The sequence below is a fragment of the Leuciscus leuciscus genome (genome assembly GCF_965113295.1).
Source record: "Leuciscus leuciscus genome assembly, contig: SUPER_11_unloc_1, whole genome shotgun sequence".
NCBI lineage: Eukaryota > Metazoa > Chordata > Actinopteri > Cypriniformes > Leuciscidae > Leuciscus > Leuciscus leuciscus.
The window spans coordinates 766,790-794,480 of NW_028118546.1; the positions used below are offsets into that span (position 1 = coordinate 766,790).

Sequence of the window (27,691 nt, forward strand, 5' to 3'; positions counted from 1 at the left end):
ACCTAATACCTACAAAAAAGTCTCTTGGAGCGTAGCCCTAAACACAACAGGAAGTCAGCCATTTTCAACTTCCTCTCAGATTTTTGTGCAGTTTTTGCCATTTTCATGCCTCGTACTTTAACGAACTCCTCCTACAGTTTTAATCTGATCATCTTCAAATTTGGTGAGTGTAATCTTAAGGCCTTTGCGACGTTAAATTGCGAAGATCTTGAGTTTTCGTCGAAGGGCGGGTCCTCGGCGGCCTGACAAATTTCGATGTTTCGCCATGAAACAGGAAGTTGCTGAAACTCAGGCATGGAATGTCCAATCTGCCCCAAACTTCACACGTTTGATAAGCGTTCTGTCCTGAACACATGACCATGCTCATATTCAGTTACAGTCATAGCGCCACCTGCTGGCAACAGGAAGTGACATGTTTAACACTGTTGTGAACTCCTGATAACATATAAAAAAGTGGCAGCAAGTGCTAAGCATGCTAACAACATACTAGACACATGCTAGCAAACACTTAGCTAATTGCTAAAGCATGCTATTACTGCAATTAAATAGGAATTTGCTGTAACTCAGGCACGGAATGTCCAGTCTGCCCCAAACTTCACACATTTGATAAGAGTCATGGCCTGAACACATCTACATGAGAATATTCAGTTATAGTAATAGCGCCACCTACTGGTAACAGGAAGTGTCATGTTTAACACGTTGATGCCGTTCTAGCAACATGTTAAAAATGCCATTGACTTCTAAACATGCTAGAAACATGTTAAAACATGCTAGCAAAACTTAGCTAAGTGCTAAAGCATGTTAATTCAATGAAACAGGATGTTGTTGTTACTCAAGAAGGCAATGTCCAATCTGCGCCAAATTTCACACTTTTGATAAGCGTTCTGTCCTGAACACATGACCATGCTCATATTCAGTTACAGTCATAGCGCCACCTGCTGGCAACAGGAAGTGACATATTAAACACTGTTGTGGACTCCTAATAACATATAAAAAGTTCCAGCATGTGCTAAACATGCTAACAACATACTAGAAACATGTTAAAACATGCTAGCAAACACTTAGCTTAGTGCTAAAGCATGCTAATACTGCAATTAAATAGGAATTTGCTGTAACACAGGCACGGAATGTCCAGTCTGCCCCAAACTTCACACGTTTGATAAGAGTCATGGCCTGAACACATCTACATGAGAATATTCAGTTATAGTAATAGCGCCACCTACTGGTAACAGGAAGTGTCATGTTTAACACGTTGATGCCGTTCTAGCAACATGTTAAAAATACCATTGACTTCTAAACATGCTAGAAACATGTTAAAACATGCTAGCAATACTAAGCTAAGTGCTAAAGCATGCTAATATAATGAAACAGGATGTTGTTGTTACTCAAGAAGGCAATGTCCAATCTGCGCCAAACTTCACACTTTTGATAAGCGTTCTGTCTTGAACACATGACAATGCTCATATTCAGTTACAGTCAATGCGCCACCTGCTGGCAACAGGAAGTGACATGTTAAACACTGTTGTGGACTCCTAATAACATATAAAAAAAAATGCCAGTAGGTGCTTAACATCCTACCAACATACTAGAAACATGCTAAAACATACTAGTAAACACTATAAGTACTAAACCATACTATTACTACAATTAAATATGAATTTGCTGTAACTCAGGCATGCAATGTCCAATCTACCCCAAAATTAATATGTAATATGCTAGAAACATCATAAAACATGCTAGAAATGCTAAAGGAAGTTGTTGTAACTCAAACATACAATATCCAATCTGCCCCAAACTTCACATACTTGATAAAAGTCCTGCACTGAACACATCTACAAAGCAATATTCAGATATATAACCCCACCTACTGCCAACAGAAACTGAACTGGTTAACACAGTAATGCAGTACTAACCACATACCTATTGTGTACTAAGCATGCTAAAAACATACTAAACATGCTAGCAACTACTATATACTGTATACGTCCTTAAATGCACATTGCCCAACCATGCTCTGTCTTCCTAAAGCCAACGAGTGACGATGGCACGGGTGCGAGGGCCCTTTCATCGCTGCTTGCAGCTTTAATTATTATTATTATTCTTCTCCGCATTTAATTGCATTTTTGAGGGCCTAAACATGCTCGAAAACTCACAAAACTTTGCACACGCGTCAGAACTGGCGAAAATTTACATCTGATATAGGTTTCAGAATTGGACGGGGCAAAATGGCTCGATAGCGCCACCTATAAAAGTTCAACGGAGTGCGCCTCCCGCAACGTTCCACGTACGTGCACGAAATTCGGTACATACATGTAATCACCTAATACCTACAAAAAAGTCTCTTGGAGCATAGCCCTAAACACAACAGGAAGTCAGCCATTTTGAACTTCCTCTCAGATTTTTGTGCAGTTTTTGCCATTTTCATGCCTCGTACTTTAACGAACTCCTCCTACAGTTTTAATCTGATCATCTTCAAATTTGGTGAGTGTAATCTTAAGGCCTTTGCGACGTTAAATTGCGAAGATCTTGAGTTTTCGTCGAAGGGCGGGTCCTCGGCGGCCTGACAAATTTCGATGTTTCGCCATGAAACAGGAAGTTGCTGTAACTCAGGCATGGAATGTCCAATCTGCCCCGAACTTCACACGTTTGATAAGCGTTCTGTCCTGAACACATGACCATGCTCATATTCAGTTATAGTCATAGCGCCACCTGCTGGCAACAGGAAGTGACATGTTTAACACTGTTATGGACTCCTAATAACATATAAAAAAGTGCCAGCAAGTGCTAAACATGCTAACAACATACTAGAAGCATGCTAAAACATGCTAGCAAACTCTTAGCTAAGTGCTAAAGCATGCTATTTTTGCAATTAAATAGGAATTTGCTGTAACTCAGGCATGGAATGTCCAATCTGCCCCAAACTTCACACTTTTGATAATCGTTCTGTCCTGAACACATCTACATGAGAATATTCAGTTATAGTAATAGCGCCACCTACTGGTAACAGGAAGTGTCATGTTTAACACGTTGATGCCATTCTAGCAACATGTTAAAAATGCCATTGACTTCTAAACATGCTAGAAACATGTTAAAACATGCTAGCAATACTTAGCTAAGTGCTAAAGCATGCTAATTCAATGAAACAGGATGTTGTTGTTGCTCAAGAAGGCAATGTCCAATCTGCGCCAAACTTCACACTTTTGATAAGCGTTCTGTCCTGGACACATGACCATGCTCATATTCAGTTACAGTCATAGCGCCACCTGCTGGCAACAGGAAGTGACATGTTAAACACTGTTGTGGACTCCTAATAACATATAAAAAAGTTCCAGCATGTGCTAAACATGCTAACAACATACTAGAAACATGTTAAAACATGCTAGCAAACACTTAGCTTAGTGCTTAAGCATGCTAATACTGCAATTAAATAGGAATTTGCTGAAACACAGGCACGGAATGTCCAGTCTGCCCCAAACGTCACACGTTTGATAAGAGTCATGGCCTGAACACATCTACATGAGAATATTCAGTTATAGTAATAGCGCCACCTACTGGTAACAGGAAGTGTCATGTTTAACACGTTGATGCCGTTCTAGCAACATGTTAAAAATGCCATTGACTTCTAAACATGCTAGAAACATGTTAAAACATGCTAGCAAAACTTAGCTAAGTGCTAAAGCATGTTAATTCAATGAAACAGGATGTTGTTGTTACTCAAGAAGGCAATGTCCAATCTGCGCCAAACTTCACTCTTTTGATAAGCGTTCTGTCCTGAACACATGACCATGCTCATATTCAGTTACAGTCATAGCGCCACCTGCTGGCAACAGGAAGTGACATGTTAAACACTGTTGTGGACTCCTAATAACATATAAAAAAGTTCCAGCATGTGCTAAACATGCTAACAACATACTAGAAACATGTTAAAAAATGCTAGCAAACACTTAGCTTAGTGCTAAAGCATGCTAATACTGCAATTAAATAGGAATTTGCTGTAACACAGGCACGGAATGTCCAGTCTGCCCCAAACTTCACACGTTTGATAAGAGTCATGGCCTGAACACATCTACATGAGAATATTCAGTTATAGTAATAGCGCCACCTACTGGTAACAGGAAGTGTCATGTTTAACACGTTGATGCCGTTCTAGCAACATGTTAAAAATACCATTGACTTCTAAACATGCTAGAAACATGTTAAAACATGCTAGCAATACTAAGCTAAGTGCTAAAGCATGCTAATATAATGAAACAGGATGTTGTTGTTACTCAAGAAGGCAATGTCCAATCTGCGCCAAACTTCACACTTTTGATAAGCGTTCTGTCTTGAACACATGACAATGCTCATATTCAGTTACAGTCAAAGCGCCACCTGCTGGCAACAGGAAGTGACATGTTAAACACTGTTGTGGACTCCTAATAACATATAAAAAAAATGCCAGTAGGTGCTTAACATCCTACCAACATACTAGAAACATGCTAAAACATACTAGTAAACACTATAAGTACTAAACCATACTATTACTACAATTAAATATGAATTTGCTGTAACTCAAACATACAATATCCAATCTGCCCCAAACTTCACATACTTGATAAAAGTCCTGCACTGAACACATCTACAAAGCAATATTCAGATATATAACCCCACCTACTGCCAACAGAAACTGAACTGGTTAACACAGTAATGCAGTACTAACCACATACCTATTGTGTACTAAGCATGCTAAAAACATACTAAACATGCTAGCAACTACTATATACTGTATACCTCCTTAAATGCACATTGCCCAACCATGCTCTGTCTTCCTAAAGCCAACGAGTGACGATGGCACGGGTGCGAGGGCCCTTTCATCGCTGCTTGCAGCTTTAATTATTATTATTATTCTTCTCCGCATTTAATTGCATTTTTGAGGGCCTAAACATGCTCGAAAACTCACAAAACTTTGCACACGCGTCAGAACTGGCGAAAATTTACATCTGATATAGGTTTCAGAATTGGACGGGGCAAAATGGCTCGATAGCGCCACCTATAAAAGTTCAACGGAGTGCGCCTCCCGCAACGTTCCACGTACGTGCACGAAATTCGGTACATACATGTAATCACCTAATACCTACAAAAAAGTCTCTTGGAGCATAGCCCTAAACACAACAGGAAGTCAGCCATTTTGAACTTCCTCTCAGATTTTTGTGCAGTTTTTGCCATTTTCATGCCTCGTACTTTAACGAACTCCTCCTACAGTTTTAATCTGATCATCTTCAAATTTGGTGAGTGTAATCTTAAGGCCTTTGCGACGTTAAATTGCGAAGATCTTGAGTTTTCGTCGAAGGGCGGGTCCTCGGCGGCCTGACAAATTTCGATGTTTCGCCATGAAACAGGAAGTTGCTGTAACTCAGGCATGGAATGTCCAATCTGCCCCGAACTTCACACGTTTGATAAGCGTTCTGTCCTGAACACATGACCATGCTCATATTCAGTTATAGTCATAGCGCCACCTGCTGGCAACAGGAAGTGACATGTTTAACACTGTTATGGACTCCTAATAACATATAAAAAAGTGCCAGCAAGTGCTAAACATGCTAACAACATACTAGAAGCATGCTAAAACATGCTAGCAAACTCTTAGCTAAGTGCTAAAGCATGCTATTTTTGCAATTAAATAGGAATTTGCTGTAACTCAGGCATGGAATGTCCAATCTGCCCCAAACTTCACACTTTTGATAATCGTTCTGTCCTGAACACATCTACATGAGAATATTCAGTTATAGTAATAGCGCCACCTACTGGTAACAGGAAGTGTCATGTTTAACACGTTGATGCCATTCTAGCAACATGTTAAAAATGCCATTGACTTCTAAACATGCTAGAAACATGTTAAAACATGCTAGCAATACTTAGCTAAGTGCTAAAGCATGCTAATTCAATGAAACAGGATGTTGTTGTTACTCAAGAAGGCAATGTCCAATCTGCGCCAAACTTCACACTTTTGATAAGCGTTCTGTCCTGGACACATGACCATGCTCATATTCAGTTACAGTCATAGCGCCACCTGCTGGCAACAGGAAGTGACATGTTAAACACTGTTGTGGACTCCTAATAACATATAAAAAAGTTCCAGCATGTGCTAAACATGCTAACAACATACTAGAAACATGTTAAAACATGCTAGCAAACACTTAGCTTAGTGCTTAAGCATGCTAATACTGCAATTAAATAGGAATTTGCTGAAACACAGGCACGGAATGTCCAGTCTGCCCCAAACGTCACACGTTTGATAAGAGTCATGGCCTGAACACATCTACATGAGAATATTCAGTTATAGTAATAGCGCCACCTACTGGTAACAGGAAGTGTCATGTTTAACACGTTGATGCCGTTCTAGCAACATGTTAAAAATGCCATTGACTTCTAAACATGCTAGAAACATGTTAAAACATGCTAGCAAAACTTAGCTAAGTGCTAAAGCATGTTAATTCAATGAAACAGGATGTTGTTGTTACTCAAGAAGGCAATGTCCAATCTGCGCCAAACTTCACTCTTTTGATAAGCGTTCTGTCCTGAACACATGACCATGCTCATATTCAGTTACAGTCATAGCGCCACCTGCTGGCAACAGGAAGTGACATGTTAAACACTGTTGTGGACTCCTAATAACATATAAAAAAGTTCCAGCATGTGCTAAACATGCTAACAACATACTAGAAACATGTTAAAAAATGCTAGCAAACACTTAGCTTAGTGCTAAAGCATGCTAATACTGCAATTAAATAGGAATTTGCTGTAACACAGGCACGGAATGTCCAGTCTGCCCCAAACTTCACACGTTTGATAAGAGTCATGGCCTGAACACATCTACATGAGAATATTCAGTTATAGTAATAGCGCCACCTACTGGTAACAGGAAGTGTCATGTTTAACACGTTGATGCCGTTCTAGCAACATGTTAAAAATACCATTGACTTCTAAACATGCTAGAAACATGTTAAAACATGCTAGCAATACTAAGCTAAGTGCTAAAGCATGCTAATATAATGAAACAGGATGTTGTTGTTACTCAAGAAGGCAATGTCCAATCTGCGCCAAACTTCACACTTTTGATAAGCGTTCTGTCTTGAACACATGACAATGCTCATATTCAGTTACAGTCAAAGCGCCACCTGCTGGCAACAGGAAGTGACATGTTAAACACTGTTGTGGACTCCTAATAACATATAAAAAAAATGCCAGTAGGTGCTTAACATCCTACCAACATACTAGAAACATGCTAAAACATACTAGTAAACACTATAAGTACTAAACCATACTATTACTACAATTAAATATGAATTTGCTGTAACTCAAACATACAATATCCAATCTGCCCCAAACTTCACATACTTGATAAAAGTCCTGCACTGAACACATCTACAAAGCAATATTCAGATATATAACCCCACCTACTGCCAACAGAAACTGAACTGGTTAACACAGTAATGCAGTACTAACCACATACCTATTGTGTACTAAGCATGCTAAAAACATACTAAACATGCTAGCAACTACTATATACTGTATACCTCCTTAAATGCACATTGCCCAACCATGCTCTGTCTTCCTAAAGCCAACGAGTGACGATGGCACGGGTGCGAGGGCCCTTTCATCGCTGCTTGCAGCTTTAATGTTACATAGATTTAAAGGGACTGTATTAGAAACTGTATGTTCTGATGAAGGCAGATGGGTTTGTGCTGTAATTAAACAAGATAACGCCACCTTTATAGCTTGTTGTGTATATGGACAACTCTCGTGCATCCAATAGAGTAATGTTCTCTCTAGTGGACAAGCTTAAAAAGTTACACAAAAAATATAATAATGTTTATTTTATTTTGGGGGGAGATTTTAATGAATGTATGGACGATCACCTGGATAGATACCCCCCTAGACTTGATAGCAGGATGAATAATGATCTAATTTTTTCCCTGTGCTCCAATCTCTCTCTTACTGATGCATGGCGGTTCTTTAATCCTTCTACAAAAGATTTTACCTGGTCCAATAGAAGTTTGTCTCTTAGATCTAGGATTGACTTTTTTCTAATTTCATCTTCTATCCTTAAATATGTAAAAGATGTTTCTCATGTCACTGCCCCCTTATCAGATCATAAATTAGTTGCAATAAAATTGAGTGACATCAATGATAACCCGAGAATGAGGGGCTATTGGAAACTTAATAATACCTTGTTACAAGACAAACAATTTAATAATAGTATCATCAATCTTACCAAATAATTATTTACCGGATCAACCAGAGATTATAAAAAAAAAACTGGGAGTTCTTTAAATATAAAGCTAGATATATTGCAGTTAAAAGAAGTAAGGAACTTAAAAATATTAAACATAAAACCGATTCAGAGTTGGTTAATAGACTTAATGTTTTACTAGCTAAAGATAAGATTACAGAAGAAGATTAAATCTGGAATTCGACAGAGCTTATTTAGAGATGGCCAAAGGTGCATATATTAGATCTCGAGTGAAATGGCTTGAGGAGGGGGAGAAGAATTCTAACTATTTTTTTGCCCTGGAAAAAAGAAACGGTCAGAGGAAAGCTCTTTCAGCGCTTAACATCGATGGAGTTACCTCTAAAGACCCTAAAGAAATATCAGAATTTGTTAGCAAATTTTACAGCAATCTTTATACATCTGAATTTAACTATGACAGCTGTGAGAAATGTATTAATACAATTAAACACCGTATACCAATTATTGATCGTGAGTTTAGTCGAATTTGTGACGCTGATTTGTCAATAGAGGAAATTAATCAAGCTCTGCACTCAATGAAAATAGGTAAATCCCCTGGTATTGACGGGCTTTCAGTAGAATTCTATCTTCACTTTTGGGAGTTTATTAAATTGCCTTTATTTCATATGTATAAGGAATGCATCAGTCAGGGAGAGATGACCTCTACAATGAAACAGGGAGTTATGTGTGCACGCATGCGCGGAGTTGAGTAGACGGTGAGGACACTGAGCTCTGACAATTAGTCTAAATATCGTGCAGTGTGGTGCTTAACTTACGGCAAGAGTGACCAAAATATAAGTTTGCCACCAATAAAGACTCTATGCTGTGTTATGTCTCCTAAGAAGTCTAAAGTACAGCCCAAACAAGGTGAAGAAGCGTCTCAGCAAGTGGGAGCAAGTAACATGGCGGGTGAGGAGTGTAACGTGCTGGAGCTTCCAGCCCTCATACGTAATATAATGCGAGAGGAGTTGAACGTGGTGGTGGATAAACTAAATAACCTCGCGAAAGACATATCTTTCTGCACACAAAGGCTTGGTGAAGTTGATGTGACAATGTCGAACTTTGATTCACGTGTGACAAAGCTGGAGACTGTGTGATGGACTTATTAAGGCCAACGAGGAGTTGAAAGGTAAAGCCGAGCGACTTGGAAATGTACAGTCGCAAATACAATGTGCGTGTATTTGGCCTGACGAATGAGATCGAAAAAGGGAATCCGACCATGCAGCTACATGTCTGCTTTGTTTGAGGATTTATTTCAAGATAAACTACGGGGGGAGCCACAGGTGGAGATGGCCCGCAGGGTTGGACCGGTTGGGAAAGGTGCAGCTCGAGTGATGATTGTACGTCTTCACAAACTCACAACGAGAGAAGAGATCATAAAAATCGCCAAGAAAGAGGGAGTGCTACAAGTACGAGGGATGAAGTTAAGGATTTTTCCAGATCTCACTACAGAAATGGCAAAAAAACGTGCAGGATTTCATGAAATAAGGAGTAAATTGAAGGACGCAGGGGTGAGACATGGCATAATTCATCCAGCGACGCTGATAATAACATTTAAAGGAGAGACTAAGAAGTTCACAGAACGCAGTGCAGCAGAAGTGTATGTAAAGACCATAATCGATACTGGATTGAATGTTAGGGATTAGATCGGATCAACTATAAGGTCATATGATAACAGATAAAATGGACTATAAGTTAAACACTGAATTTAAGAGTGATTTTTCTGTTAAGCTAATTATGATGTGGGCAAGGTAAATAGAAAATGAATTTCAAATTTTGGTTAAGCTTGATTTTAAAAGTTTTTGTTCTTGAATTTAAGACCACATTGCTAAGATTTAGTTTAGGAAAATGAATAATTTGTCATGAGCAAGCGTTGCTCTACTGATGTATTTTGTTTATTTCATTACAATGCAGAAGATATTTGTGTGTGTGTGTGTGTGTATGTATGTGTGTGATGTGTGAGTGGTTGGATGTTATATTTGCATTAATGAGAGCTCAATGTAATACTACAGGCATGAGTATTGATGGACAAACATGTGTTAGATGGTTGAAAAATATTTTTTGGTACAAAAAGGGATGTTTGAAATAGCTCATGTGAATATCTGTAGTTTAAGGAATAAAATAAATGATATCTCAGAAATATTACAGAATTATAATTTCGACATATTAGCCATTTCAGAAACACATTTAGACTCAACTATTAATAGTACTGTATTGAATATAGATGGCTATAATTTATATAGGCAGGACAGAAATTTGTATGGAGGAGGAGTAGGTTATGTTAAAAATAATATTCCAGTCAAAGTTAGAGGAGATCTTAATATACCAGGAGTTGAAGTAATATGGGTACAGCTACAATTACCTTATGTAAAGCCTATTCTTATCGGATGCTGTTATAGACCACCAAATGCTACTGTAATGTATTTGGATCAAATATGTGAATTGTTGGATAAAGCATGTGAAATGGGAGATGAAATCTATTTCTTAGGAGATTTTAATATAGATTGGAAGTCTATGATACTTGTTCGCGTATCTCGAACAAGATGGCGCCGCGGATGGCTGCCTCGGTGTGGAGCTCTCCAGTTATTGTGTTGTTTTTGTTGGTTTGTTCTGCGTTTAGTCATTCTTTTCCTATCAGTTTCACCAAAGACGAACTACTGGACATTAGGAAACACACACCAGACAACTTTTTTACAGATTTTGATTACTCAGACGTTTTACTGGACATTCTCGTCGGAGGGGCAGCGGTGTTGTTCAAACGCGCGGTCAGACGCAAACGCGGGAAGCGCGCTGGTGAAACTCCGCGAGCGCGGCCTCCGCACTGCACTCCCCAGTATTCATCTTGCAAATCTCCGATCTCTTCCTAACAAAATGGACGAACTTCTTCTCCTCACCCGCACTAACAAGGATTTTTTAAACTCCGCTGCTCTGTGCTTCACTGAAACCTGGCTGAGTGAAGCCATACCGGACAACGCACTACATCTGCCGGGCTTTCAGCTGTTCCGAGCGGATCGCATCGCGGAACTAACGGGGAAAACGAGAGGTGGTGGATTGTGTTTCTACATTAACGAAAGTTGGTGTTCAGATGTAACAACACTGAAGAAGATGTGCTCTCCTAACTTAGAGGTGCATTTCATAAACTGTAAACCTTTCTACTCGCCACGGGAGTTTTCCTCATTCATTCTCGCGAATGTTTACATTCCTCCAGACGCGTGTGTGAGCGCAGCGATACAACAGCTGGCTGAACATATAGCTGAAATGGAACAAAGGTACCCAGACTCTCTTTTAATCATTCTTGGGGATTTTAACAAAGCAAATCTCTCCCGTGAACTGCCAAAATACAGACAGCATGTTACATGTTCTACCAGAGACAGTAATATATTGGACCACTGTTACACCACGATAAAGAATGCGTATCACTCCGTCCCACGGGCAGCTTTGGGGCTCTCTGATCACTGTTTGGTTCATCTTATACCGACCTACAGGCAGAAACTGAAATCAGCTAAACCTGTAATAAGGACTGTAAAAAGATGGACCAATGAAGCAGAGCAGGATCTACAGGCCTGCTTCGATTGCACTGATTGGACTGTTTTTGAAGCTGCAGCCACCGATCTGGATGAGCTCACAGATACTGTAACATCATATATCAGTTTCTGTGAGGATACATGCATTCCTACCAGGACATTCTTATCATTCACTAATGATAAACCATGGTTTACTGGGAAACTCAAACAGCTTCGTCATGCCAAAGAGGATGCTTACAGAAGTGGGGATAAAATCTTGTATAACCAGGCCAGAAACAGACTGACAAAGGAGATCAGAGTTGCTAAAAGAAGCTACTCTGAAAAGCTGAAAACCCAGTTTTCAGCCAACGACCCGGCATCAGTCTGGAGAGGCCTGAGGAACATCACCAACTACAAATCACCATCCCCCCCATCTGTGGAGAATCAACAACTGGCTGACACTCTCAATGCATTCTATTGCAGGTTTGAGAAGCCCAGACTCACACCTCACACCCGCTCTGATGTGCACTTCACACATCCACCATCACCTCCTGCAACCCCTCTCCTCCCCCCTTCTGCCATCCAACCTGAGCTTAAGGTCTGTGTGGAGGACGTGAGCCGAGTCTTCAAAAAACAGAAGACTAGGAAAGCTTCAGGCCCAGACGGCATCTCATCTGCTTGTCTAAAAGCCTGCGCTGACCAACTGGCCCCAGTCTTCACGCAGATCTTCAACAGATCATTGGAGCAGTGTGAAGTTCCCTGCTGCTTCAAACGCTCCACTATCATTCCGGTTCCCAAAAAACCTAAAATCACTGGACTTAATGACTACAGACCTGTCGCTCTCACGTCTGTGGTCATGAAGTCGTTTGAAAGACTGGTGTTGGCCTATCTGAAGGACATCACTGGACCCCTGCTGGATCCCTTTCAGTTTGCTTACAGAGCAAACAGGTCTGTGGATGATGCAGTCAACATGGGACTGCACTATATCCTGCAACATCTTGACAGACCTGGGACTTATGCACGGATCTTATTTGTGGACTTCAGTTCGGCCTTCAATACCATCATCCCTGATCTTCTCACAGCCAAACTGACTCAGCTCTCCATGCCATCCTCAATCTGTCAGTGGATCTCCAGCTTCCTGACGGACCGGCAGCAGCGAGTGAGACTGGGGAAGCTCTCATCCAGGACCCTCACCATCAGCACTGGCGCCCCCCAAGGGTGCGTTCTCTCCCCACTGCTCTTCTCCCTGTACACTAATGACTGCACTTCTAAAGACCCCTCTGTCAAGCTCCTGAAATTTGCAGACGACACCACCGTCATCGGTCTCATCCAAAATGGTGACGAGTCTGCTTACAGACTGGGGGTTGAACAGCTGGCTGTCTGGTGCAGCTATAACAACCTTGAGCTGAACACGCTCAAAACAGTGGAGATGATTGTGGACTTCAGGAGAAAATCCCCAGCACTCCCCCTCTCACCATCATGAACAGCACTGTGGAAGCAGTGGAGTCATTCAGGTTCCTGGGCTCTACCATCTCTCAGGACCTGAAGTGGGCAAATCACATTGACTCCATTGTGAAAAAGGCCCAGCAGAGACTGTACTTCCTTCGCCAGCTGAAGAAGTTCAATCTGCCACAGGAGCTGCTGATCCAGTTCTACTCAGCTGTCATTGAGTCTGTTTTAAGCACTTCCATCACTGTCTGGTTTGGTTCAGCTACCAAATCGGACATCAGGAGACTACAACGGACAGTCCGGACTGCAGAGAGGATTATTGGTGCCCCCTTGCCAACCCTCCAGGACCTGTACTCTTCCAGAGTGAGGAAGAGAGCAGGTAAAATCATCACAGACTCCACTCACCCTGGACACCCCCTGTTTGAACTGTTACCGTCAGGACGGCGACACAGATCACTGGCCACAAGAACATCCAGGCACAGGAACAGTTTCTTTCCACAGGCCATTTCCCTTCTGAACACTTAACATGCCCCCCAATGCATATGCCTGTAAGTGCAATACTCCCACTGTCTAGTACAATATTCTCTAAGTCAGGTGATATTTATATTTATATTATTCATACTACTCAAAATACTGTAAATATGTTCATAATCTGTAACATGCACTAGACTCCCACTGTCTAGTGTAATATTCTCTAACTCAGGTGATATTTATATTTATATTATAATTCATACTACTCAACATACTGTAAATATGTTCATAATCTGTAAATGTTTATTCAGACTAAACCCAACTGTGACCCCTTTTTTTACTTTTTATACTATTTTTTTTTTATTTTGTATATATTTTATTCTTAGAATTTGTATTACTATGTTTCTTGTTGTATTTGTATTTGTATTTGTATATGTGCACTGGAAGCTTCAGTACCAAGAAAAATTCCTTGTGGGTGCAAGCACACTTGGCAATAAAGCTCTTTCTGATTCTGATTCTGATTCTGAATTGTACATCAAAGGGTAAATTACTTTCTTTAGCTAATACTTGTAATCTGTCTCAAACAGTTAAGGATTATACACGAGTAAATTTGAAAGCCGATGGCACATATTCAGCAACTCTTATTGATTTAATTTTTACAAATGTAAAAGATTTATGTTCGGAGGCAGTCTCTATTCCGGTCGGTTATAGTGACCATAATTTAATAGCTGTGAAAAGAATTACAAAAGTATCTAAATCCGGTAAAAATTTTATTCATAAAAGGACATATAAAAAGTTTAAAGAGAATGATTTCGTAGAAGAAATGAGGAGTGTAGATTGGTTGGAGGTTACACAGCAGCAGAATCCTACTAGAGCTGTGGCCATTTTTGATAACTTGATAACCAGAGTAATAGACAAACACGCTCCTTTAAGGAAACAAACTGTAAGAAATGTTTCAACTCCATGGCTGGATCAAGAGCTCAAAGAATATATGAGGCACAGGAATCAAGCTAAAGCAGAAGCTATTAAACAGAATGACGTGGTTCAGTGGAATTAGTATCGTAAATTTAGAAATCAGGTGACTAAAATGAACAAACGTAAAAAACAAATATATTATCAAAATAAATTAAGAGATGCTGCAATGGACAGTGCAAAGGTATGGAAAACACTTAATGAATTACTGGGAAGGAAAACAAAATGTAATACAACATCATTAGAGGCTGATGGGATTTGTCTTACTAGACCAAAAGAGATTGCTAATTATTTGAGCCATTTTTTTAAGCATAAAATACCAAAAATTAGACAAGCCATGGATTTGGGACAAGATGAAAATATCTCATATGATCTATTATCAAATAGGATAATGAAAACAAAAGATTGCACATTTAAATGTAACACTGTAACAGAGGACAATGTGAAGAAAATATTACAAGCAAGTAAAGATAAACCCTGTGGAATAGATCACTTAGATGTTAAATTGTTGAAGATGGTGGTAGATGTCATTGCTTTGCCCATTTCTCATATTATTAATCTGAGTTTAACAGCAGGTGTTTTTCCCTCACAATGGAAAAAAGCTAAAATTTTACCTTTAATAAAAAATAATAAAGAACAGTTTTCAGGTCAGAATAGCAGACCAATAAGTTTATTACCGGCAGTAAGCAAAGTGATGGAAAAAGTTGTGTATGATCAAATACAAGAGTATTTGGAAGTAAATGGGTTAAACACAATGTATCAGCATGCTTATAAAATGGGTCATTCCACAACAACAGCACTCACTCAGTTAACTGACTATTGGCTACAGGAAATTGATAATAAGAATTTAGTGGGCACAGTATTTTTAGATCTAAGCGCAGCCTTTGATGTTCTAGACCATAATATTTTATTAAAAAAGTTAGTTTGTTATGGATTTGAACCAACTGCTGTTAGATGGATTGAAAGCGATCTTAGAAAACGTGAGTACACAGTTTACTTTAATGGTAGCTACTCTGAGGTGGAAGAAATGAGTTGTGGGGTGCCCCAAGGCAGTTGTTTAGGACCCCTTTTATTTTCTGTTTTCACAAATGATTTTCCACTTGTAATTAAACATGCAACCATGGCAATGTATGCAGATTACACAACATTGTGTCAATCAGCAAGAGATATAGATCAACTGAATATTATGTTAAATATGGAGTTAGACTTGGTTATACAATGGATTACTGACAATAAATTACTTATTAACAAAATGTATGATACTTGGGTCAAAATATTTTCTTAAGCCATCATTAACATTGCACTTAGATATAGGAGGAAATGTGATTCAGCAAGTAGAAGAAATTCATCTATTGGGTGTAATTGTGGATAGCTCACTGTCTTGGAATAGCCAAATAAATAAAATATTGCAAAGAATGGGTCGTAGTATGGGAATGATTAGATACTGTAAGAAATGTATTCCCAAATGGCTGACTAAACGATTAGCCCAATCTTTAGTATTAGCTCATTTAGACTACGCGTCAGTTGTTTGGTCAAATACCAATGAAAATAATTTATACAAATTGCAAGTCGCACAGAATAAAGTGGCACGTATCATTTTGGGTTGTCCATATACAACTAATATAATCACAATGCATAATAATTTGGCATGGTTAACTGTAAAATATAGATTAAAATATTTTCTTTTATCATTTATTTATAATATCATTAAAACAAAAATTCCTGAAATAATTTACAGAAAATTGACATTTTTTGCTGATCAACATAATTACTGCACAAGACAAACCACTGGAATGCAATTTGTTTAGCCTCAAGTAAGAACTAATCAGTTTCAGAGAGCAGTTTTTTATCGGGCCATGGTTGCATGGAATGGATTACCAGGATTTTTGTTGTTGGAAAATAATAGAAATTGTTTTAAAAAGAAATTAAAATTGTTTCTGTTCACACAAGAGTCATGATGTTGGAAGAGTATGGTAATATGGAAAGATGTTTTATAGTTTGTATTGGAGAGCTATTTATGGATTATATGTTCAAATGTATAGCATTTTTTTTGTTTTTTGTTTGTTTATTTATTTAATTGCATTGGGCTATTGTGGATGGGTGTGAGTGGGTGTGGGTGTGAGTGTGAGTGTGAGTGTGAGTGTGAGTGTGAATAATATACAAAATGATGAATTATGTAAATGTTTGATGTAATGAAGAGGAGACCCCAGGAAGAATAGCAACTGATATTTCAGGCGCTAATGGGGATCTTAATAAATGAAATGAAATGAAATCCCTTATACCCAAGTCAAGCAAGGACCCTTTATTAATTGACAATTGGCGGCCTATTACTCTTTTAACATTAGATTATAAAATGTTAGCCTCCGTTTATGCTAAAAGATTACGTACTGGTCTAAATAACATTATTTCAGAATCTCAGTCGGGCTTCATGAAAGGCCGTCACATATCTAATAATATAAGGTTAGTATTAGATGTGCTAGATTACTCTAATTTAATTCACTCAGACGGTCTCATACTTTTTCTTGATTTTCAAAAAGCTTTTGATTCCTTAGAACACAAATTTCTTTTTCGCACTCTAGAGTTATTTGGATTCGGTAAATCATTTATTGATACTGTAACCATGTTTTATAGAGATATTAACAGCTCAGTGATCGTTAACTTTGATACATCCAAAAGGTTTGACATCCATCGTGGAGTCAGACAGGGCTGTCCAATCTCCCCGTTTTTATTTCTTTTAGCCACTGAACTACTTTGTCTAAGGATTAACCAAAATGAAAGTTTGACAGGAATCTCTATATTTGATCGAGAGTTTAAAATTGCACAGTTAGCTGACGACACCACACTATTCTTGGAGGATAAAAAACAGTTACCTAATGCTCTGGAATTGGTGGAACAATTTTCTTGTGCTTCGGGTCTAAAACTTAATATTTCGAAATTATCTCAATTCATGATATAGATGAGACATCATTGGAGGGGATCCCTGTTAAAAACTGTGTAAAATATCTAGGTATCCATATCACTAAAAATCCAGTTACCAGACATCTTTTAAACTTTTCTGATAAAATGACAAAAACTAAAAACGTCTTTAACATCTGGCTTCAGAGAGATCTTTCATTATACGGTAGAGTCCTTTTCTCTAAGGTGGAAGGGCTCTCTCGCTTTGTATACCCTGCTCTTTCTTTGTTTATCAATGATAAAGCTATAAGGGAAATTAACAAAATATTTTTGGATTTTATTTGGAAAAATAGGCCTCACAAATTGAAAAAAGAAGTACTCTCTAATTCCAGAGGTGAAGGTGGCCTTGACTTTTTAGATTTTGCTGATACTATAAACACCTTTAAAGTAAACTGGCTGAAAAGATGCCTTGTGAATCCAGTGTCGTTATGGTTTTTCATTCCTAATAATATCTTCAACAAACTCGGTGGCCTGTCTTTCCTATTAAAGTGTAACTTTTTACCTAGCAAGTTACCCATCTCCTTATCTAACTTTCATCAGCAATGCCTTCTCTCGTGGAAATTGTGTTTTGTCCATTGCTTTTCCCCCCACAAAGTTCTCCTTTGGAATAACGCGGATATAACCGTTAGAAATAAATCTCTCTTTTTCCCTAGATGGTTTAACAATAATATTAATTGCATTCTATCTGTCTTTGATGATTCTGGTCATATTCTAACTTACAAGCAATTTTTGAATCACCATAACTTTCCAGTTCCACCAAAGGAATACCTTGATAAAAGCTATCCCAGCAGGCTTAATTCAGCTAATTAAAAATCACCTTAACTTCAGTAAAGGTAATAGTGTTTATCCGGCTTTACGCTTGGGCGAGATAGATTTTTTAGATCGAAAATGCAACAACAGACATATTCGCTCAATTTTTCAAATGAAGAGAAAAGTTACTCCAAGGGGTAAATTCTATTGGGGATCCCTTGTAACAAATGTAATTTGGAGAAAGGCCTGGCTTTTGCCTAGTAAATTTTGTGTATCCAACAAAGTTAAGGAAATTCATTATAAAATCCTTCATAAAATCTATCCTGTTAACTCTTCCATTTCTAAATATTCTGATATTGATGAGACTTGCTCTTTTTGTGGTTTTGTTGAGGAAACTGTCCCCCATTTATTTTGTGAGTGTAATGTAACCAATCGATTTTGGGCTAATTTAAGTGCTTTTGTTTTTGGCCCTACAAATGTGACCCACACCTTCATTCTTAAAGAGATTATCTTTTATTATGAAAACCCAAAGCGGATGTCCCTTGAACATGTTGTTAATTTCCTTATCTTATATGCAAAATTTTTCATCCACAAGCAAAAATGGCTTAAGTCTCCTTTGAGCTTCCCTCTTTTTCTTGCTGACCTTAATTATTTTATTTCTTCCCTTAGACTTATAAATAACAAAAAAAGTGCAACATTTTTGATGCATTATGATGATTTATTAAAAGATATGACTTAACCTTGTTGTTATGCTTTTCTTTTCTTTTTTTGTATGTATAATTACATAATGTGCTTCATGCAAATCCAGGATATGTTTTTTTTTTTTCTCCTCGTTTCATTGTTTGTTCATTGTAAGAGATACAACCTTGCTTCACTTCCCTGAGCTTGTAATTATGTGTAAGTTCTGCAATAAAAAAAAAAAAAAAGTAATGTGTATGCGTAAGACGTCGGTTTCACAAATTTGCGTTTACATGGAGAAAATGAAAATGGCATCTTTGATGTTTTGATATTTTGAAATGTAATTTATTTTATCACTTAAAAAAAGAAAATGGTTTCATATTGAATCAAATTTTATTTATAGCAAGTTAGCAACCCAGTAAGATGTTTATTCCTCTCCCACAGGAGTTCAGAGGTAAAATCACTATGATAGTCAAAGCACAATTTAGACATCAGAAGAAGTTCATAAAAATCCCAGAGGCTTGCTTTGATATATTTATAGCAGAATGTAAGTAATGAAGTCGTTATTAATAATTAGGTGTATATATTCATTACCGGTCAAAAGTTTTAGATCGGTACGATTTTTTATGTTTTTAAAAGAAGTCTCTTCTGCTCACCAAGGCTGCATTTATTTGATAAAAAAATAAATAAAAAACATTAATATTGTGAAATTATATGACAATGTAAAATTATTGTTTTCTATGTAATATATAGTAAAGTGTAATTCATTCCTGTGATCAAAGCTGAATTTTCAGCATCATTACTCCAGTCTTCAGTGTCTGATCCTTCAGAAATCATTCTAATATGATGATTTGATGCTCAAACAATTCATTACCTATTATTTTCAATGTTGAAAACAGTTGTGTACAATTTTTTTCTCAGAATTATTTGATGAATATAAAGTTCAAAAGAACAGTATTTATTTAAAATAGAATATTTTCTAATATTATAAATGTCTTTACTGTAACGTTTGAACAATTTAACTCACCCTTGATGAATAAAATTATTGATTTATGTTATTTATTTTCCCCCAAAAAATTAAATTTAAATTATTACTGACCCCAAACTTTTGAACGGTAGTGTTTAATGTTACAAAAGCTTTCCGTTTCAGATAAATGCTGTTCTTTTGAACTTTCTTTTCAAAAAAATCCTGAAATAAAAATGTAAAAAACTGTTTTCAACACTGATAATAACCAGAAATGTTTGGTTTGCATCAAATCATCATATTAGAATGTTTTCTGTAGGATCATGTGACACTGAAGACTGGAGTAATGATGCTGAAAATTCAGCGATCACAGGAATAAATTACACTATTACTGTATATTACACAGAAAATAACTGTTTTAAATTGTAATAATTCCACAATATTATTATTATTCTTTTTAATTTTTTTAATCAAATAAATGCAGCCTTGATTAGCAAAAGAGACTTTAAAAAAATTAAAAATCTTACCAACCTAAAACTAATAAATATATATATCCTTATGTGTCAAATTGTGAATAAAGCATTGCCTAAATTTGATAAAACTTTTGTTGTGCAGTGAAAGAGAAGTTCTCAATTCCGGAAGATCTTGCAGTTACAGTTACAGATGACACTGGCACAGAGGTGGATAAAGATGTGTTTCCTGATCTAATGACCACCAGTGGGTTGGTTTTTGTCATAAATTAATTGAATGACATTGGTGAGTGATAACAGGAGCTATTGAATGATATCAAATCCCAATATCTGAATGAATGCTGGTAGTGTTTAATATGTACAGTATTTTAAATGTTGTAGCTAGTGTTGATGATGTGTGGATAAATGTATTCCAAATATGTCTATTAACCCTAGTTTGAACATTAACAGGACCTTCCACACCTCAATCTTCAGTCAGCTTGGATACAGATACACTGTCTCTAACTTCAAAAAGCAGTGAGGACAGTGACTGGTTTAGTCCAAAACGATTCAGGAAGGATGATAATGAGGCTTCTCAAAGCTTACAGGCCAGAGATGTGAGTCCCAGTAGCCTTACACAGACATTGGGGGATTTACTTATCATAACCTTGAGCTTTACATGCTAAAAGTTTAATTCATATATTTTTTTATTTTTTTTATACACAATAGTAATTTTCCAGTTCAGGACCATCGTTCAGGGCATTTAAATATTCCTGCATTTTCTACTCTCTTATTACATGGCTCTGTGGAACATTTGATTCTGATTGGTCAATTGACCCTATTTACTTCGTTAGCGCACATTACTAGTCTTTTGGTGAACAGTTAATCTGTGCAAATATATATATATATATATATATATATATATTTTTTTTTTTTTTTTTGTCATGGTTATTGAGAGATGGAGGGCAGGAGAGCTAAAGCAAAACCCCTTCATATTTAAAATTTTCAAGAACCCACCGCTTCATGTCCTGATCAGCCTGTCGGAGTTTATTCTGCTATAACAACTGGCTGGATGCATTTCATCCCTTACATAATTGGTTAATGTTCCTCTTTTTATAGTTGATAAAAGAAATTCTACACACAAGACCAGGTGGAGCAAATGTGCTGAAGGAGTATGAAGATACAGGGACAATTAGCGATGACATGAGAAAACTGATGGTGAACATCTTGGTTGCACACGTGATTGAGACAGAAGGGTAATTATCAAAATTTAATAGTCTTGGGTTATTTAATTTGTTAGTGATTATGTAAGGAATAATTGACGACAGGCCGTTGAATTATTAGAAAAAATAATGCACACCCGAGGTGGTAATGCGGTCACGACGCGAAGCGGAGTTATTCCGCTTATACTACAGTTACCACACCTCGAAACATTGTTCAGATTATGTATTTCAAGACGTTTGTAAAGTTTTTGTCACTAAAACGCTCTTGTATGTAGGACTAATTTCTTACGCATCTAATCCCATGCCTCCGTTGCTAATTCCAAAACGTCATTTCAGAGTTAGTAACGGAGGTTTGAGCCGCTGATAGCAGACTAATGCTGGGTTAGGGTTAGGTAGAGTTAGTAACGGAGGTTTGAGCCGCTGATAGCAGACTAATGCTGGGTTAGGGTTAGGGTTAGGTAGAGTTAGTAACGGAGGTTTGAGCCGCTGATAGCAGACTAATGCTGGGTTAGGGTTAGGTAGAGTTAGTAACGGAGGTTTGAGCCGCTGATAGCAGACTAATGCTGGGTTAGGGTTAGGGTTAGGTAGAGTTAGTAACGGAGGTTTGAGCCGCTGATAGCAGACTAATGCTGGGTTAGGGTTAGGGTTAGGTAGAGTTAGTAACGGAGGTTTGAGCCGCTGATAGCAGACTAATGCTGGGTTAGGGTTAGGTAGAGTTAGTAACGGAGGTTTGAGCCGCTGATAGCAGACTAATGCTGGGTTAGGGTTAGGGTTAGGTAGAGTTAGTAACGGAGGTTTGAGCCGCTGATAGCAGACTAATGCTGGGTTAGGGTTAGGGTTAGGTAGTGTTAGTAACGGAGGTTTGAGCCGCTGATAGCAGACTAATGCTGGGTTAGGGTTAGGGTTAGGTAGAGTTAGTAACGGAGGTTTGAGCCGCTGATAGCAGACTAATGCTGGGTTAGGGTTAGGGTTAGGTAGAGTTAGTAACGGAGGTTTGAGCCGCTGATAGCAGACTAATGCTGGGACACACGACTAGCTGACACATTCTCTGACTGTTTTCATCGACTGCAGCAGATTTTAAACACCGACTTTGAACACAGACTGAACGCGCTGAACACGCGTTTGGGCATGATCAGTCATAAGTATCAAATTACATTCATAACCGGCCTTAAAGTGTGTTCCCGGCTTTATGCAGTTATTAATGCAGTTATTAGAGAGAGATGTTGCAATAATGAGACAGAAAAGCATGTGCGTCAATATTATTATTTTTTAATTCATTCAGTTCGTTTTAATTAATTCGTTAATTCTTTTTTTTCTATTATTGACAGATGACAGACTAGCCAAATAAATGAAACCCAAAGCCCTTTTAACAAGTAGGCCTATCAATAATTATTTATTTGTTAAATTATCTGCAATAAAAATCCATGCTGCAGGACTATCCATTTATTTAGCCTATATTCAGTTTAATTTTCTATTGATTATAGATAGGACTTTATAGTTTATTTATTCAAATTAAACAACATGTTTCTATTGATTGTGAAGCTAGACATTGAAAATTGCAGATCAAGCGCATGGAGCGAAATGCTTTTTCTTGTTATGAATTGTATCCTATTTTCCGTTATTACAGTTGACTACGCGAAGTGATATGGAACTGTAATGCGGTCGAGACCTGCCTGGAACTACTTTAGCCGTGCGTTTCCCTGAAAATAATGCACACCTTAGAACGTTCGTCAACCAATCAGATTCAAGCATTCAACGGCCCTGTAGTATAAGATAGTATATAAATTGTGAACTATATTAGTTGGGTGCTACAAATTTTAAGTAATAAGCTGTTGATTGTTCTGAAAATAAGAGTAGTTTAGTTATATATTTTTAAACAATTCTCATCATTGTGAAGTAACATTGAGTGTTTCCATTTTTCAGGAGAGTCCCACATCGACTTACCAAACAGAACTATGGTTTGGGAATTATCACCTTGTTTCCCTCACTCAGAGATCCCCAAGGGAGGACTGGATATGTAAGTCATAATGTGAGATTAGAACATTCAGTATTTTTGTGATCATTTAGAAATGTCTTTCTAAGAAGTTGTCATTTTCGATGGAGGGTTACAATTTTGAGTTTTAATTTGTGTCATTTCATAAGGAACATTTTTATGATGGCCAAAAAAACACTGGGTTCTTGTCATGGCGCCTCAAAACAGTACAACGGGGGACAAAACCTTCTGCAAATAAGGATGATCCAAAAACAGAGGAAAAGGGAGGCCCTCTGCTTGACAGACAGCTGTGTCACCGTGAAGATCAGCTAGATAATGACCAAAGTTTAGAGGCTATCTCCTTGATGAATCATACAAGTGACCGTGATGTCATCATGCAGAAGATGAGGACCACGTTTGAATACAGACAGCACCTTATCCATGATCCAGAGAAATCCACCACCATTCTCTCAGTTTTTCCTCGATTCCTGGATACTAAAGGATTGGTATGGATTTTGTCTTTCCTTTTTTTTGACCAAATTGAAATGCTAGTTTCAGAGAATTGTCAAATAGTCTGCTTTGTTGAAAACACATTTAGCTTGTTAAGAAATGTAATATTTTATGGTAATTTCTTTACATGTTTTCTGCAAACTGCTTCAGATTCTTCAGGACTTCACGCTCCTCTTTGGGTCAGAATCTGCTTCCAGACTTTTTGAAAGGTGGCCAACAGTCTTCAAAGCAAAGGTTATCAGGCTAGCAGAAACCTTGACTTCCACTCCACTGCTGAAAAGATTACTGTCATCTGCCAAAGAGAAAAGGGAGGAACAGGATTCCCCAGGTAGAGTTGTACAGAACTAACTTGCAATGGTTTAAAATCTGCTTAACTTAGTTATTGTAGTGTAGACATTTAACATACGTTTTGTGTTTTTCAGAATGGGACAGTGACCTATCATCCTTCCTTCTACTTCTGCATCTCTTGTCACCCCAGGCTTCAGGAAGAAAAAAAACCCCACAAGATCAGTATTTCTCAGGCTGTTGACCACGTGGTGGTATTTCAAAAAGTAGGTTATTGGTGACAAAATACAAGGGCTAGAAGCGTTATACTTAGATTTGCTCCGTTAATTTCTCCATCTTATAATTCACTATTAGATGAACTGTAAATGGGGGTAAATATAGTAAGTTATCTAAATGTAAATGATCTAAACCAGAGATGTTCACAAGTCTTTAAGCTGAAGTCCGAGTCGAGTCTCAAGTCATTTCATGGCTTACAAAAAATAAATAAAAAATGCTTAAAAATCACCTTTAACAGCTAGTTGGTGCATATACTGTTTTCTTCTGGAGTGTCTCTTGTTCTGTACAATGTTCAATCAAGCTAAAAAGACTAAAATTTATGCTAACTGATAGGGGTGTGACGAGATCTCGTGTTGCGAGATTAAAACGCGACGAGATTTCTCGTCGAGGTGAAACTTTAGGCTTGTTTGAGATGCGACTTGCCTCGCCTGAAATGTATGCGAGAGTAGGCGGCTGCAGTGAGAGGAGGAGTGAAAAAAGAGCAGGCAAGCCGGACAGTTCGCTCTTCACGCAGTGGATCTGACACCTGTGAGATCAAAGATGGATATCGCGGGATTCACGGGATTCACGCTCGTGCAGAGTGTTGCTAATAAACTGGATGGAATTTAAGTTCTGTTGCTTTTATATGAAAATAAGTATAATGAACAAGACACCCATAAGTAGCCTACTTATTTAATTCCATTCCAAATACATGTTTATCAATCTTTTTTTTTCTTTAATACAGACATGTGTTTTTATTATTATTTTTTTTTTATAAAAATTACATTGCATAACCCAAAGAGATCGCACTGTCAGATAGTTTGGGAATATTCACACATAACGTATACACATAAAACATGATATCAGAGTTTTAAAATCAAACATTTTAAAAGAGAACAATACATCACGGTTGTTTAAACCAATGATCATTAAGCTGTGTCGTCAGTAAGTCGTTTCCCATCATGCTTTTGATCAGCGCAGTCAGTGGAGAGCAACTGCGCTCGACTGCAGAATCCGACACGTGCGGCTTGCGCTCGCGAGAGTTTTTTGACATACGTCAGCATGACATAAGAGCAAGGCGGACCGCACTCGGACACATTTCTAACCGGCATGCATCTCGCGCTGATCACCGGTGATCGATTCTGCGCAGATTTTGCTCATCTCAAACAATATTGTCTCGTGAGTTGTTGTGATGTCAGTGATGGAGCGTGAGGGTGAAATTAGTATTGAAGATGTCCCTGCCACTTTTAAATCATTTGTGTGCTGGGCCAATCACACACACACTCCGCGTACACACACACACACACACACACTCACTGTCCCTCGCTCACTCACTCACTCGCGCACACACACACACACACGCTCACTCACTGTTGCTCGCACTCTCACTCACTCGCGCACACTCACTCTCGCTCGCATTCAACCCGTCGTGGAGGACCGTTAAAATTAAACATGCTAGTCTTTCTGTCGTGATGTCCTGAAGCATCGCAGACGCGTAGGTTATCGCCCACTATGACACACTATACGAAATAAAACGATCGAATCTTGCGTCCCGACGCCCGTTGTCCGAATCTCCACGAAACGGATCGTGCCAAAATCGTGCTAAAATAGTGTAATCTGAACCAGGCAGGTAATAAACATTTGACCTATCATGCAAAGAACCTATTAAAGCACTAAGACATGGGAACAGTATAGCTAACATTCACATAGCTAACATTCACATATCCGACATCGCAATAAACAATGTTATCGCACATCGCAGCTTTTCCTCATATCGTGCAGCCCAGCCCAAAGGTCTCAACTGCTGCCAGAAATCGTCGACATGCTTATATTCTTGAAAAAGAACATTACCATAATCTTAGGCTGTTCTGTGTAGTTCATTTATCTCTTTTTCATGCTTGAAGAAAAAAAAATGTGTTTCTGTTTGAACTTGTAGTTTTGAGAAAGCAGTACTTTGATTATGGATACACACTTACGGTTTGCATTTAAAGTGTTATTTCAGTTATTTATATTTATTTTATTTATACTGTTTTATTTTTTTATGTTCGATTTGTGGAAAGGAGTTAGAGTTCTCATGTGAAATCGTACAGGGGAGAAGCCAGACGGTAGAGTTTATAGCAAAACATTTTGCAGTGTTTGCATGTCCTTTACTGCATAGAATTAATTAAAATAGAAGTAAAATAACATTCATTACAAGTTGATTTCAAAATGCACCTAAATTGTTTTGCATTTTGTGATTTTCAGTCGAATAAAAGACTATTTTCCATTCATATATTTCATCATTGAGGATTTCTTAAATTGTGTAAAAATCTCGTCTTGTCTTGTTCTCGTGAACCCAATCTCGTGTCTCGTCTCGTCTCGTGGAGTAAGCGTCTCGTCACACCCCTACTAACTGATAAACCTGCACTTGTTTGTCATTACTATTAATCAAATTTGTGTTTTTGTTTGTTTGTTTTCTTCATTCAGGCATGCCGGAGTATACAGGAACATCTTGAGGCGGAAGAGAATCGTCAACCATACATTCTTGCCACAGGGAGCAGCAAGGAAACTATCAGTCAGTTCTTCATTGTGGTTGATAAAAAGCTCATCCCCTGTCAAGAATCCTCTTCACTTGCAGCCATTGATGAACTCTTCAAGGTCCATTTTGTTTTCAGCATCAGTTATGATCTTCCACTCAAAAATATGTACACTTTTCTCCAGACTACAATCTACGGAATTGATGTTGGCACCACAAGTGAGAGCCCAAGGGTAAAGGAGCTCAGAGCGAAGTTATTGAATGATGTTTAGATGCTACATCTGTAAAACGCTGCTTGCTACAACAGTAAAATTAATTCGGCACCTTAAACTTGTACATGGTTTGTATCCTGGCAAGAAATTTGAGCTGGTTTGTGCTCAGGATGGTTGTTGCTTGCAATTTAAAAGTTATGCAGGTTTTAAAAAACATTTAACTAGATTTCATTTTAGTGGTGTAGCATCAAACAGTGAG

The 27,691-nt window shown here is 38.0% G+C and overlaps 1 protein-coding gene and 1 long non-coding RNA gene across 3 annotated transcripts in view; one reads left to right on the forward strand and one right to left on the reverse strand.

Annotated features, from left to right (window-relative positions):
• The window catches only part of LOC309510013 (uncharacterized protein), a gene marked incomplete at its 3' end in the record, with an annotated part of 1,894,646 nt that overhangs the window by 593,693 nt on the left and 1,273,262 nt on the right, over nucleotides 1-27,691 (reverse strand). The gene's annotated exons all lie outside the window — the stretch shown is intronic.
• Nucleotides 23,612-27,302, forward strand: LOC309510048. Of its 2 annotated transcripts, XR_014210168.1 has the most exons (4): nucleotides 23,612-23,700; nucleotides 24,316-24,493; nucleotides 24,588-24,716; nucleotides 27,172-27,302. It is a non-coding gene; the product is annotated as an uncharacterized lncRNA (long non-coding RNA). The 2 variants fall into 2 exon arrangements; XR_014210169.1 differs by lacking the exon at nucleotides 23,612-23,700 and having other exon boundaries at nucleotides 24,219-24,493.